This window comes from Meriones unguiculatus, chromosome 12, assembly GCF_030254825.1.
Source record: "Meriones unguiculatus strain TT.TT164.6M chromosome 12, Bangor_MerUng_6.1, whole genome shotgun sequence".
NCBI lineage: Eukaryota > Metazoa > Chordata > Mammalia > Rodentia > Muridae > Meriones > Meriones unguiculatus.
The window spans coordinates 13806048-13819181 of NC_083360.1; positions in this window are offsets into that span (position 1 = coordinate 13806048).

The window sequence follows — 13134 nt, forward strand, 5'->3', positions numbered from 1 at the left end:
ATGAAAGAATTGACAGATTTCTATAATAAGTTAATCATGCAGGGACACATGGCTTGTAAATTGTAGGAGAAGGTTTAGAATTAAAGCATAATGACTGCCATCAAGTTCTCCATTTTCAACGTTTATAGTAAATATTTGTTATAATTATGACCTGAAAAAAAATTTATTTGTGGATGATCTAAAATAGTGAGTTGTTTTTCTTTTCTGAATCAATATTGCCAATTATTATTGAGGTTTTACTCCAAAATATAAATATGTCATCATAAAACTCTGCTGCCCTCAGGTTTAAAGCATTCCTGAAAATTATTACGTTTGTATTTGGAAGAAGCAATACAAATTGGGGATTCTGAAATAAAATGTACATACATATCTATGCATATGCATGGATACAAATGTGTGAGCTTGTTCATTTCTAATGCATATATGCAAAAATACATAGATACACATACACATATAAAATGCCCAGGCTGCTTTAGGACCAGTGCTCACATTCTGTCTAGTACAGCTATGGTTTGACACCCATTCTGTGCCTGCTGCCTGTCGTGGATTCTGCATTTCTGATCCAAAGCAAAGAAAACGTGGAGTCCTGCTTCTGCTCTGTCCTTCACATTGGCAGTTTTGGTCTTCTGCAAGTGACAAGTTATGTGCTAATGTCAGCTGACAATTGTGTTTCTCTTTTCCACTTCATGAATATTGTAATTAGAGGAAATTCCTCTAAGATTTTGGCAGTAGATTACTTGTCAATCTTACTTTCTTGGTTTATTATGCACTCTTGTGTCTTTCTGTGTTTTCCTAGATATTGTAACATGAAAATCACAAAGGCTAAAATTGGGAATGATCTTCAAATGTTTTCTTTAGTGCCTGCTTTTCTACTCTATTCATCTTTTCCAAGTACTTATACAGACACATCTAGACACACACACCAACGTGTGTGTACACACCAACAACTGAGGAGTCTGAACATACTGTTTCTAATGTGATAACGTACTGTTTCTAATCTGATATCGTTAGCATAATATGACAGAGAAATGGAGTGATTTCCTTGAGAAAGCTTGCTCTATCCCTTTACTCTGGCAGCCGAAGGCTATAAAGTAACAGAAAGAGGATACACTTTTTTTTTTTTCATTGTGTGTTTCTGGATATTTTTTTAATAAAAAAATCAGGTGTCTATAGGTATGTGGATTCAATTCCACTGATCAACCTGCCTGTTTTTATACCAATACCATGTGGTTTTTAAAACTATCTCTCTGTAGTACAGCTTGAAATCAGGGATGCTTATACCTCTGAAAATTCTTGTACAGAATTGTTTTAGCTATTCTGTTTTTTTGTCTTTCTGTAAGTTGAGTATTGTTCCTTCAATACTCAACTGTAAAGAATTGTGTTGGGATTTTGATGGGGATTGCACTGAACCTGTAGATTTCTTTTGGGAGGGTGACCATTTTTACTATGTTAATTCTACTGGTCTATGAGCATGGAGGTTCTTTCCATGTTCTGATAGCGTCTTTATTTTTCTTCTTCAAAAACTTGAGGTTTTTATCATACGGGTCTTTTACTTGCTTGGTTAGACAAACATCATATGTATTCATTTGTAAGTGGATATTAGCTTTAAACTAAAAGACAACCGTGGGTCCATAGACCCAGAGGGGCTAAGTAACAAAAAGGACTAAGTGGATATGCAAGGGTTTACTTTAGAAAGGGAAATAGAATAGATTTTGAAGGTGGACTGGACGTCAGTGGGGTGGGGAACAGGAGGGACCAGGTTTGGAGGGAGGAGGGAGAAAAATGAAAGAAAGGACTAGAATTGGGGGGCATTTTCGACGATGATATAGAAACCTAGTGCAATGGCAACTCCATGAAATCTAGAAGAGCAACCCTATCAAAGACTCCTAGCACATGGAGAGCTTGAACCAGTCATCTTCTGAACCTTTCCTTTCCTCTCTTCTCTCTTCACTGCTCAGGGGCTATATGAGTATTGAGGGACATAACAGAGCTTGATACTTCTATGGGGGACATAAAAGCTGATTTTGCATTAACAGAGGGTTCAAGAAAGATGGAACACTCAGTACAACATTTCTAATTTTTTACAAGACATACTTTTTTTTTTGTACAGGATATCAGTATAAAGGTAGACATGAAGGATGGTTCTGACAGCTTAAGACAGAAATCATGAACATTTTACTAGCTGTACAGAAAAGACAAGCCTTATTGTAAATCAAGGAAGAACTTAAATCAATTGTGCTACTGTTCTGGTTTGTTCTGGGATGTACAGAACATAGGCAATAAAGTTGAATATTTTTTAGAAGATTTCCAAACACTATGTTAAAAGAGGGGCTTGAGTTTTCCTGACTGCTTACAGTAGAAAGTAAGAAAAGAAAACTGCTTTGAAGAAGGCATTATTAAGAAAAATGTTAAAGACTTGGAAATCTCTCAGGCAATTTATAGTGCAGAATGATAAAACAGGCATGTCTGAAGACTGCTCTACGTATGTAGCTAAGCAACCATTAATAAAAGTAGTATAATTGGGAACTAAGAACCTCATCATCTGTTATAGCAGGAGCTAGGTGCAGAGAAAGATTATACCAGCATAAACCGTGCCAGCTGAAGCTAACAGAAACAGAGAAACCAGACACAGATAGAGATATCCTTCAAGGAAAGAGAGGACCGCATGAGGACTCGAAGGTCAATAGGGTGCAATTTCTATAACAGGCCTAGAAAAAGAGCTAATTTTTTAAGCTACCAAGTGTGAGATTGTCTCTCTGGTTTTGCAATTCCTGGAAGCTCCCACCATTTGCTCTCCAGGAGGACCAGTATTAGTAGAAATGTGAGTGGAGTTACCACACGAAAGCAGAAGCACAGGAAAGCAATTCACCAAACTGTAGGATGGGGACATCACTTTTCTCATGGCTGAGAATGGAGCCAGAGATGACTCTTAACATTTGTAGAAATAGATCTGAGGACAAAGGGCTTCAGGGCTCAAATTCTCCCTTAAAGGATACTCACAGACAAGGAACCCATATTTTCCTCAGATACCAAGCTTCACAGGAAGCCGGGTCTTCTAATATTCAGCCACACAAACATATGCTATTGAAGCACACCAACTCTTTCACAGAAACAGGAAGGCAATGATGGAAACTTGAGGGAAACAAAATCCTAAACCATATCCAAAAACTAGCCAGTAGCTTGTAAGTTCCTCTGAAGCTACAAGGTGAGCTAGTTTGAATTTGAGTCTCTCACCTTCTTTTACCCTCATATCCAGTACTTCCAGAATTATACTATACTACTTAGTTATCCCCCCACTGTGGAACAGGAACAGAGCGTCAATTTCAGCTCTTAATCTATAATAGGTGTTCAAATGGTCAAACGAGTTTTTCTGTGTTGTTCCTAGAGTAACAACATATAACTTTGTTGGAAGACTAATGAAACCACAGTTTTAATTTACATAATTTTCTTGTTTGACTTACTTGATAGTGTTTAAATAAACAGATAGCTAGTGTCTCCCATTGTTTCTTCCACGGTGAATCCTTTGTTCTCTGCTAACAAATTCTACTTTGCTGTTTTGGAATTAAGTATTTATCTCAGAATGGATCACGGAGCTACAAGCCAATCATTACATCATATCCCATTGTCAAACACACTGTGGACAGTTAAACAACAGGAGAACTCAAGATGCTGTTGGCTGCATATTTTCCTTTCCAAATTAAACTTGAAAAGTTCATTATACTATCAAATGTGGTTAAACAAATGGAAAAATATTTTTAAATGATGTAGAAATCAGAAATAATAGACTAATGGCCTAGGAACCATAAATTGAGCCATTTCAAATGACAATAGCAATCAGAATTTAAAAATGGAAATTAGCTAGAAAGGAAAAAAATAAAGTTTATATGTTAGCAAATTTGTGTCACTGTAACAAACATTTATAAAAAAAAAAAACATATCAAGGATGGGCTTATTTGGCTCAAAAGTTTCAAAAGTCACAGTCTTTTGTGGGGATTGACTACCATAATGAGAGAAGTGTAAGGGAGAGGAAGTTATCTACCTCCTGGAAGACAGGAATGTCTTCTGTGTTACAGAAGAGGTTTCCGTTATTTCTGCCATGTTTACGGTGAGTTTTTCCTAATTACTCAGTATCTCTGAAAACACTCTATAGACATATCCAGACGTACTGATATCCTAGTAATATCTCCATTTAATCAAAGTAACAAGGAACAGAGCTACCACAACTTAATTCTTTTTATAATAATTTTTATTTATTTTTATATTAATCACAGGTTATTTACTTTGTATCCCAGCTGTAGCCCCCTCCCTCATTCCCTCCCAATCCCACCATCCCTCCCTCATCTCCTTCCTGCCTCTTTCCAAGTCCACGGATAGGGGAGGTTCTCCTCCCCTTCCATCTGACCCTAGTTTATCAGGTATCTTCAGGACTGGCTGCAATGTTCTCTGTGGCATAGCACGGCTGCTCCTCCCTCAGGGGGTGGGGGAAGGTCAAAGAGCCAGCCATTCAGTTCATGTCAGAAAAAGTCCCTATTCTCCTTACTAGGGAACCCACTTTGACACTGAGCTACCATGGGCTACATCAGAGCAGGGGTTCTAGGTTATGTCCATACATGGTCCTTGTTTGGAGATACAGTCTCATAAAAGACCCCTGTGCCTTGATATATTTGTCTTTGTGAGCTCCTGTCCTCTTCAGGTAATACTAACACCCCCTTCTGCTGAAGGTTTGTTTATGAGTCTCAGCATCTGCTTTGATACACTACTAGGTAAAGTCTTTCAGAGGCCCTCTATTGTAGGCTCCTGTCCTGTTCCTTGTTTTCTCCTACTTCCAATGTCCATCCCATTTGTCTTTCTAAGCGAGGATTGATCATCTTACCCCAGGGTCCTCTCTCTTGTTTATCTTCTTTAGGTGTACAGATTTTAGTATGTTTATCCTATCTTATAGATCTAGTACCCACTTACAAGTGAGTATATACTGTGTGTGTCTTTCTGCTCCTGGGATACTTCACTCAGGATCTTTTCTAGATCCCACCATTTGCCTACAAATTTCATGATTTCCTTGTTTTCAATTGCTGAGTAGTATTCCATTGTGTAAAAGTACCACAATTTCTGTATCCATTCCTCCATTGATGGACATGTGGGTTGTTTCCAGGTTCTGGCTGTTACAAATAAAGCTACTACAATTGTGGTTGAACAAATGTCCTTGTTGTGTACTTGAGCATCTTTTGAATATATGCCTAGGAGTGGTATAGCTGGATCTTAAGGAAGCACTATTCTTAATTGTCTGAAAAAGCACCAGATTGATTACCAAAGTGGTTGTACAAGTTTCTATTCTCACTAGCAATGGAGGAGGGTTCCACTTTCTCTACAACCTCTCCAGCATGTGTTATCACTTGAGTTTTTGAAATTAATTCTTTGGGACAGAAAAACTCACTGAGCCAGCTGCATCAAAGGGAACAATTCTGGAATAGAATAGTTGAGTCAAATTGAAGACGGCTAAGAGGTCCCAGAAGCTTCTGCTAATATATGAAAGATAGAGAATCAGGCAACACCTAGACATCCCTGCAGGGTAACTTATAGAGAAGTTTAAACTATCCAGTTTCTAAAACTCAAATAAGAATGAGATTTTAAATTAGTCCTGTTCCAGGTGGTATGACTGTAAACTATAGATGTGTGCTTATAACTTGTAACTAAGCAAAAATACACCATAAGGGAAAGGGGTCTAGAAAAGTGGGTAAGAGGAAAATGGGTAAAAGGAGACACTTTAACTGGAGGAGGGAAGGGAGAGGAGGAAAGGACATCAAGAATAAACAATATTAAGTCTGTATGAAAAGGCCATAGGGAAACATTTCATGTTGTCTTTAAATGCATATATTGCGTGTATGCATATGCGCCATATTAAAGTGACTCAGCAGTATGTATTAATGCACATGTGTACGAATGTCAACAATAATTTTAAAAGATGAGGTTATGGATTTGAAGGAGGCGACACAGAAAGGGTGGAAGGAAATGAAGGAGGAGTCAGAATTATATAACTATAATAACTATAACTATGGATGAAATTTTCAAACACACACATAAACACATGCACACACAAGGAATACATGAAATTGGGAGGGAGATGTGTCTGAATGATATGAAGGAAACTGGATGCAGACATGGGATGAATATAATCATATTTCATTGCATATATGCATGAAATTCTCAAGAATAAAAATTGCAAAAATAGAGATTGACAATTTCAAAATTTATTTCAAAAATAAATTCCACAAGATTTTTGGAACTAATATACAGAAGCAAAACTTTCTTTTTTAATCTAGCATCTAATTATTAAGCATGTGTTAGCTTCAAACTTGTTATCCTCCTGCTTCTGTGTTGTAATTCCTGCAATGACAGTCATGCACAGCTCTGCCCAATGAGACAGAACTTTAAAAAGACCCATCTCTGTTGTAACATCTAGGGAAATAAGCCCATCCTGACCCCTTCTCATCTGTTCTAGTGCCACTGTCTCCTGACTTTGAATTTTATTTATTATTTCTGCCTCTGGGTTCAGGGCATACATCTGTGTTTCAGCACAACAGCACTTCATAAACACTTTTTTCTCTAATAGACTGTTTTTTGTTTGCTCATTGGTTTTGTTTTGTAACCTTACAACTTAACACTCAGTCTGGAGGGAGATCCATGGCTTGGTCTGGCTTGAGTTAGTCCTAATGAAGGTGAGATTTCAACAGAGGATCAGCAAGTAGAGACTGGTAGGAATTATTCTCTAGGGTTTGTTTTTCATTGGCAGGAAGCCTCAGGTAAAGCCCACTTGCTAACCACTAGGAGAAGAAATGGCCTTCTTAGGACCATGATGGAGAAAGGTAGCTGCTTTATTGGGATTCTTAACCTTGGTTAGAGATTTGCAGTGATGGACTGAATAGGATGTTTTCTTCCACTGATTACATTAGTTGAGACAATACCAGAGGCCCAATTCTCCACTTGGCACCTAGGCCTATCATTCTGTCTTGTTCTACTTGTCAAACAAGTTTGAAACTGTCACCAGCATCCTGACCAATTCACCCTGCCATGTCTTTCTTGGCCCAGACATCTGGAGAGTTGAGGCCCTGCCGTTAAAACTCAAATTTTCATTCTCCCTAAGTCCCAACAATGCATGGCCCTGGTTATAAGGAAAAGAAAAGAAACCCACAATATTGGAGACATGATCATCCAATCTGTGAACCTTCAATTCCCAGCCACTTTTGATTTTCTGCTTCAAAAAGTGATTATGTGTTCTGCTATGGAGTGACCCCTGTGCTCTGAACTGAACTTTTAGAGCACGTTATGTGGCTTAACTCCCTCAAGTTTTCCCTGTGCTCCCTCTGACATCAATAAGTTATCTCCATTCTCTTTGCCAGTATTCTCAATTGAATTTTCATTTCTTCTGCCTCAGCCCCTGTTCCTCTTTCGTATGTACTTCCATTCTCTAACACCCCTGATACAGCCTATATGGCTATTTTTCCTCATGGTGGCAAGGAAGAGACAGATGAGCTATTGCAAAGTTTCTTTTCAAGACTTACAACTACATTTCAACAACCACAAAAAAATATTGATTGCTAAACACTGTCCCAGGTTCTTATGATAAAGTGATCAAAAATGATCATTCCTTCCCCCAAAGGAGATCCTAATCATATGCAAAACCAGAAAGATGTATAAACATGTATTTACAATGCAGTGGGGGAAAAAACTCTACAGAAGATACATCCATCAAAAGTCTGAGAATATCAATGATGGGAAAATATAGCTGTGTACAGGTGAAAAAAAGTATATTCTAGGCTCAGTAATTAAAGTTTTTTTTTCCCTATATGTACAAAGAACTTATATTGAGCTGAGGAATGACAGAGAGTAGGCTGATCTGTTTTGTATGTAAGGAAAGAGTCCAAAGGTCAAAGTGAAGCCACTGCTGAGAATGTATGTTGGCCTGGAAAATTGAGGGTAATTGTTAGATAGATGAACAGAATATCTGTGACTCCATGTGGGACGGCGGGTCCTTTTTCTTCCATGTGAAACTGGGTATCAGGTCTTCTTTATCATAGTGGAAGCTTGTTATTAGAAAAACATAGCTTCTAAAACTGTTTTAGCAGGTGAAGATGTTTGAGATTGCTTTAGTTTGGATGTTGAATGAGCGAGCCCCTTAGGCCCATATATTAAAGGCTTGGACTCCATGGTAGTACTCTTGTTCTTTTGAAAGCTGGGATAATGTGTGGAATTCTCAGGTCACCAGAATTATGCTTTGCCAGGGAATTGTGGACCCCCCACCATCTCCTTGTTATCCTTGCTCCCTGGCCATGAGACAAGTGATTTTCTTTCAAGATAGAGTCTTACCAAAACCTGTTGCTGTGACACAAACAAAAACAATAGAGCTAACATGTAGTGGACTGGAAGCTTCAGAATTATAAGCCTAAAATAAAGCTTTCCTTTTTATAAGTAAACTATTTTCACCAGTTCATTGTAGCAACAGAAAGTTAACATAGGATTGATGCCTTCTATGTGCCTTAACTTTGGAGCAAAAAAAAAAAATTATTTTTTTTCAATTTATTGATACACACAAATTTTATTGTTGCACCATGAGAAATATATGAGAATATAGAATAGTTAATGGGTCCAAACTATCTCTTCTATACTCATATTTGTTGAAGAACACTGGATGTAGTGTCAAAGAGTTATTTTCAATATATATGTTGGTGGCATAAGAGCCCAAATTCATGTTAAGAAAGATGGATTACTTTGGGTGTAGTCATATACTGAGAAGCCTGAAGCAGGTAGGTATCTGTGAGTTCCAGTCCAAACAGGGCTATACAGAAGACCCTGTTTCAAAGAACAAAAACAAAACAAAGAAAAAATAGCAAGAAGGAAAGAGATTGGATGGATGGATGGATGGATGGATGGATGGATGAATGGATGGATAAATGTGAGATACCGCATTGATAATTATGATAGTTTAAATAGGATGTATCCATAAATCTTGGTAACTTGCATATTTGGTCTCTAATTGGTGGCTATTTTTAGAAGGTTTAGGAGGTATGGCCCTGCTGGAGGAAGTATGCCACTGGACATGGGTTGGAGGCTTCAGAAGCTTCCCATCATTCCCAATGTGCTCTTTCTGCCTCCTATTTGTGGCTTTCACCTGCTGCTCCAGCCTTCTGCCACCTTCCTCCCTTCCACCATCCATCCTCTTTGCCTCTGACCATAAGCTCTAAATAATTTTCTCTTCTCTAAGTTGCCTTAGTCACAATGCCTTTTCACAGCGAAAGAAAAATAACTAATTGCTGGAGTTAGTCTTCTTAGATACTAACCATTTGTTCACACCCCATTTTCCTTATGAGTTGACCCCAATGTTTTTCAATTATTGTACATGGCCACCCTTTTGTGCAACAGAAATAAAGAAAATTAGTGCATCACGAAACGGTTTTGTGATTATTACAATATAATAAAATGCTTAGGATAGTAAGTAATATCATGGTAGCTGTCTTTGAAAGAAAGGTCAGCATTACACTGGTTTGCTGATTGGTGAAATTAATATAGTCTTCCTATTATTAATAATAGTAATTAAGCTCTATTGCTTTAGCTGATCCTTTGGTGCCATTTATAGGAAAAGCCTAATGTTCTTCCTGAGCATGACTTGGCATTCCTTAGCACATCTTTGAAGGTACTGAAAATCAGCACCAAGATCTTAACCCTTTATCAGCCCATTAGCACCTAGACTTTAAATTTGTATTGTGCTTCCTCTGAAACACCAAGAAAATTGTTTTTCATTTTTCTTTTATGATAGAAGACCTTTGCTGGATAGCATTTTCTGTTGGAGAAAGGATGGCTCTTAGCATATTTTGCACTACTCAGCAAAGCTACCATGCTGCAAATGACAAGGACCAGCATCTTTTCCCAGACCCTGAAACTTGCAACAGACAGCTTGCTTTAACTGTGGAGGTAGAACAATAACAGGCATACATGAAGGTTGCTGTTTGGGAGAATCTTCTTAATATTGCAAGCAGAAACAGGACAAGCTATTTAGTGACAAAAAAAATCAACTTCTCTCTCTTTTTTTTACTTAATTTATTTACTCTCTCTACATCCCAATTATAGATCATAGCCCTCTCCCTCCTCTCCTCTCTCTCCCACCCCACCCTCCCTCCATCTTCCCTATCTCATATTCCTCAGAAAAAGGGGAATCTTTCTTACCAGTCCTCTGTCCTCCAGCCCCCACTCTCCCAAGGTCTGATCATCACCCTCATTTCTCTCTGTACTCTGTCTCCTACCTTGTTTCCTCTCTTCAACCACTTCCATTGTCTATTCTATTTCCCCTTCTGAGAGACTTAAGCATCCTCCTTTGGGTCCTTCTTGTTACTTATCTTCTTTCGGTCTATGAATTGTGGTGTGTTTATCCTGTACTATATGGCAAAATCTACTTATAAGTGAGTAGATAGATAACTCAGACCCAGAAAGACACACATGGTGTGTACTCAACTTCTCTTTTACACTCCCTTCATCAGATTCAACTTTGAATGCTGTGAAACATGCAGAAATGGGACAAGATGATCCTTGTTTGAAAATTAAACTCACAGAGGATAATTTAGAGGTGTCCTCATTCATATGAATTCCCCTCCCTGTTCATTCCTGTGCCTTAAATTTTCACTATTATTTCTAATTTTGGATTAAAGCATTAAAGGCTTTCATTAAAAGAAATCAATGTTACCTAGCAGGGGTAAAGCATTTACTCTTTGTCGCTAATATCTTACTGTGAGTAATTAAAATAAGTCTTCTTCCTTCAGTGAAGCCTTAAGAGATAATAGAAGCAATGTTGAGACACTTAAAATTTCTTGCATGCTAACATTTCCAGTGCAATTTGGTTTTTCCCCTTATTTGTTCTGTTTAATAATCTTAAAAGATGAGGAAGGTAGAAGGAAGCTGATATTCTTATTGAACAGAGGGAAACTCGGGTGCTCTGAGTTGTCAATGGGTAGTTCAGGGACATACTAGAGGACTGAGTTATAGGAGGAGAGTAGAGAAAAGGGAAAGTAGGAAGTGGGTATAGCCTATGGGAGAATTTGTTTTCTTTGGACCAATAAAGGGCATACTAAAGAAAGTATACAAGGAGGGTTGAGGATATCAGGGCAATTTAGGGCAGTATACAAGGAGGGTTGAGGATATCAGGGCAGTTTAGGGCAGTATGCAAGGAGGGTTGAGGATATCAGGGCAGTTTAGGGCATTGAGTGATACACCCAACCAAGCCAGATAACTTGCCTGCCTATCTTTTAGGATCTGTCAGGGGTTAATTTGCATACTAGACACTCATATACACTTTCACATTAGCTCTCTACTCTGAGAATATGGTTAATATCCTGCATTCACTGACCAGGACAAGGGCATTTAGAAAAAAAAATTAAATAATTTTTTTAAATGGCAAAATATTTTCCTACCCCTAAGCTTCAGATATTTTGGATCCACATGCTATAGGAGTACAAGAAAGCAAATGGAGAGAAGGTCAAGCAGGGCCTTGAAAACAAATTTCTCTTTCTTCACATCTGTCTCAGGCTTGTTCTCTCTGCCCTTCACCTTTCCATTAACTCTGTAATCCTACAAAGAACAGAAATGTGATCACATGCTGACCATAGTAAGGGCTTTAAAACTTCCTAGCCAGGCACTTTTCTTCATTTCAAAATTTCTAAATTTGTTACTCAGCATCCTTAGAAATGAAGATGGAAATTTCCACATTTTTTAAAACAGTAACTGTACTATTCTGGGTATAAAAAATAATGAGTTACTTTTTCATTTTGTTTTGTGTTAGCAAGCCAGTTGTCTCTTATATTGAATAACGTTCCAACTACATGTTGGTTGCCCATGTCACATGTAGTTAACAGCAAGTACTCTGAGATTAACATATCTTACCAAACATTTCGGACTAGAGTTTTTTTCTGAGTAAGGAGTCATCTAGAGGCTGGGCCTATGGACCAGTGGTTAAGAGAAATTAGTGCTTGCTATGGTGGTTTTTCCTCCTGGTCCTAAGCTCCTGGAATAATGACTCATGAGACTCAAAATGTATTTACAAATACCTTGACTATATAGCTAGGCTCTTCTCTGATTAGCGCATAACTTAAAATAACCCATTTATTCTCATCTAAATTCTGCTATCCTGGCTAGTTACCTGTGTTCAGGTACCATGTGTCTAGCCTACCTTCCTCACATTTTCCAGGGCGAACCTCCCACGCCTGCTCTATCCCAGACTCCTTTCTGCCTACTGGATATACCACCTTCTCTTCTACAGGCCATTTGTTTGCTTGCTTGCTTGTTTGTTTGAGAGGTGGTACATCCATAGAATACACAAGATATTCCTTCTACAAATGCTTTTCCATATGATTGGAGTTTGGTTCTCAGGATCCATATTAAGCATCTTATAGCAGCCTGTAACTCAAGCTGTAAGGAGTAGGAACTCTTCTTTTGGCCTCCTCAGGCACCTGCACACATTTTCACACATACACACAGAGAGACAAACATACACAAAAACAAAAATAGCCTAAATAAGTCTTCTAAACAAGGATGTATGATGCAATGAGAAGCATCCTTATTTTCCTTTTAAAGTAGCTCTTGCCTTTGCTGTAAACTGCATTTACTCTCTTTGATTGACAGGTGACCATATCTTGGATGATAAGTGACTTCTGCTTTAAAATACACATTAAAAACAAACAAACAAACAAAAAAGAGGCAGTGGTAATTGATTGGGATTAGAGGTGTTCTACAAACTTTCCTCTCCCTGTCAAGTGACCTTAGGGATCCTGCATAATTTCTCCACTACTCAGTGTCCTTATCTGTAAAGTGGGAATAATAACATCTCACTCACAGGGATACTGTCAGAACTAATAAACTCTGATGAAGTTCTATGAGATCCCAGGATGAGTTGTACCATGTGACTGAAAATGATTAGTGTCCTTATTATTTTGACATTCACCCATAAAGCTCATCCATCATAGACTGTTCCAGCTGAACTGGGCAGAGCAATGGATTCTGCAACTGCATCCAATGGCAGCTTGCCCTGAAGATAAAGTCTGTCACACACAATCTCTCCCCAGAGCAAGCTTAAGCTGGCTGCAGTATTGATGTAGG